The 2,942-nt window shown below is 46.2% G+C and overlaps 2 protein-coding genes across 2 annotated transcripts in view; both read left to right on the top strand.

Annotated features, from left to right (window-relative positions):
• The window catches only part of LOC125487768, a 15,663-nt gene that overhangs the window by 11,718 nt on the left and 1,003 nt on the right, over positions 1–2,942 (top strand). The gene's annotated exons all lie outside the window — the stretch shown is intronic.
• LOC109938473 (CD276 antigen-like) overlaps positions 894–2,942 on the top strand; it is a 7,677-nt gene continuing 5,628 nt past the window's right edge. The window contains exon 1 of the mRNA XM_020536883.2: positions 894–1,092. The gene's annotated coding sequence lies outside the window, so the exon portion shown is untranslated. The remainder of the gene's footprint in view (positions 1,093–2,942) is intronic.

Raw genomic sequence — 2,942 nt, 5'->3', positions numbered from 1 at the left:
GTGCTGTGTTCATCCAGCTCTACACACTAATATATTTCCAGGTCCAGCCCATTGGGTCAGAATTATTGGAGGATATTACATGTATCAATCACCAAACTAATCTCAATACCCTTCTCTCTTGCTATAGCCCTCTATTAATCCTTAAATTAATCCCATTGCCCCGCTCTTTCTACATAGCCCTGTGTCAATCCCCAAACTAATCTCACTGCCCTGTTGTCTCACCATAGCCCTGTATCAATCCTAAATTAATCCCAATATCCTCTCTCTCCCCATAGCCCTGTATCGATCCACAAACTAATCCCACTGCCCCACGCCCTCGCCTTAGCCCTTTACAAATTCCCAACCAATCCTCCTGTCCCATTGTCTCCCCACAGCCCTGTATCAATTGCCAAATTGATCCCACCACCCCATGCTTTCCCCCTGCACTGCATCAATCTCAAACTAATCCCACTGTCCTGCTCTCTCTCCATAGCTCTGTATCAATCCCAAACTGATCCTACTGCCCCACTGTCTCCCCACATCACTGTACCAATCCCAAACTCATCCTGTGAACCTGGTGTAATTTTCAAACTAAGCCCACTGTATCATTCTGTCCTCCCCCATTGCCCTTGTCTAAATTCCAGACCACCCCCCACTGTAATAGCTCTCTCTCTCTGTATCAGTCTCACTCCTTCAGCCTGGGAATGTGGTGAGTTTGTACTTTCCTGACAGCAGGCAAATAGCTACACATTGTTCCAAGTGGGGATTTTTTTTCGCTGTCTCACTTAAAAACTGCGTCTGTTGCCTGTCAAAACACTTGCAGACTTGACCTGCTTCCTTTGCAAACCACACGCAAATGTGGTGATGTGGTAGGATTCATCAACTTTGAGATTCCCCGTTTTGCGACACAGCAAATGACTAGCCTCCTCACGTAAGCACAGCAGACTAGTTAATAATTGCTTCCAGCAACAAGTAGTCCATTCACTTCTGACAACAGGACGGCGTTGAGTACGGCTTTGCAATCGAACCTCAGTACCCTGCCTCCCACCCTTGTCCCACTTTTCATCGTTCAAGGAAGCCCTGTTTCCTGAATGTAATTTCTCCCTGCTCACTGTAAGTATTATTTTAACTCATTTGGGATCTTAATTCTGAGATGAATTTCAATCTGGCTCCCGTCCATTTCTGTTGTTATGCCTTTCCAATTCCTTCAATCCTCCACATTGCATCGCTTCCCAATATTGGGGCCCTGAGGGTCTTAATTCTGAACTAGCCCAGGGTAGGTGGAGTGATTTGATTCGCACAGGTGAGCGGTTGCATTTATGTAGCACCGTCCCCCAACCCAGAGTACCCCCATGGAGTGTTTTTGGAATCCCAGCATTGGAACAGGGAGGGCTGCACATTGGATGAAGTTACGGCTGATCTACCACCAAAACCCATCATTTCACCTTTGCTCCAAATGTCCCATCAAATCTTTGATTCATGATGGTAAGTATCAATCTCATGGTTTAGAATTAACAACTGATCTGATAACATTTGCACCGAAGTAGGTACAGGTACCTGCCACTCCCCTCTGCATGGTTGAGGGCTTTGGGCACAGCCCATGATGGTACCTTCCTCTTAGAGAATTGCTTCTGCATTGTCCGTTAGGCATCACGTTCCACTTCCATGCGGTCAAGTGAGGATGAAGGGCTAGCACGGGGTTCAATGTCGGAGCATTCCACACAGAGGAGGTGATGGCCTAGAGGAATTATCACCAGATTGTTAATCCACAGACCCAGATAACATTCTGGAGACCGGGGTTCAAATCCTGCCTTGGCAGATGGTAGAATTTGAATTCAATAAAATATTTGGAATCAAGAATCTAATGATGACCATGAATTGATTGTTGGGGAAAAACCCATCTGGTTCACTAATATTCTTTAGGGAAGGAAACTGCCATCCTTATCTGAGACAACAAGGTGCAGAGCCATCCTTATCTGGTCTGGCCTACATGTGACTCCAAACCCACAGCAATGTGGTTGACTCTGGGCAATTAGGGAATGGCAATAAATGCTGCCTAGCCAGCAATGCCCACAATCCCATTAATGAATAAAGGGGGGTAAAAATCAGAATGCTTCCTAGAAAGTGTCTATCTCAACTTAATTTGCTCGCCTAGCCATTCCGTGGTTTGTTTGATTCCACGTTCTGAGTAACGTTGAATGTGCATCTGCACAGCACCTTTTGGCCTGATATAAAACAGGCCAGTTTAGGAGCTCTGCAGGAGGCTGGTGCCGCAGATTTTTTTTCTTCACTCATGGGGCGTGAGCATCACTGACTGGGTTCAACCTTTATTATCCTGTCCCTTAATGCCCCGAAAGAAGTTGGTAGTGAGCTGCCTTCTTGAATTGCTGTAGTCTGGATGTTGTAAGTAGACCCACAATGTCCTTGGGGAGGGAATCCCAGGATTTTAACCCAGCGACGCTGAAGAAATGGCCGATATATTTCCAAGCCAGGATGGTGAGTGGCTGGGAGGGGAACGTGCAGGGACTGGTGTTCCCATGTATCTGCTGCCCTTGTCCCTCTAAATGGAAGTGGTCATGGGTTTGGAAGTTGGAATTCAATGATCAAAAAAATTGATGGCATGGGTTCCGAGGGGTTTGAAAATCCCAGCAGGTGACAGAATGCTTGACCAGAGAGCTTGGTTTTGAAGGTTGTACTCAAGGAACCAAAAATAGACAAAGAAGGTTAGGATAATGAACTCCAGAACTAGGGCTCCCAGATGGCACTGCAGGTGAAGCCTAATGTGTGTGACACAAAACATTCAACCCACAATCATGCAGTAAGACTTAACCAGTCATTTATGAAGGATGACTAAATCTTTTAGAGATAGTAGGAACTGCAGATGCTGGAGAATCTGAGATAACAAGGTGTAGAGCTGGATGAACACAGCAGGCCAAGCAGCATCAGAGGAGCAGGAAGGCTGA

The sequence above is a fragment of the Rhincodon typus genome, chromosome 45 (genome assembly GCF_021869965.1).
Source record: "Rhincodon typus isolate 14 chromosome 45, sRhiTyp1.1, whole genome shotgun sequence".
NCBI lineage: Eukaryota > Metazoa > Chordata > Chondrichthyes > Orectolobiformes > Rhincodontidae > Rhincodon > Rhincodon typus.
The sequence above is the reverse complement of the archived record's forward strand: the minus strand, read 5'-3'. Positions and strand labels throughout refer to the sequence as shown.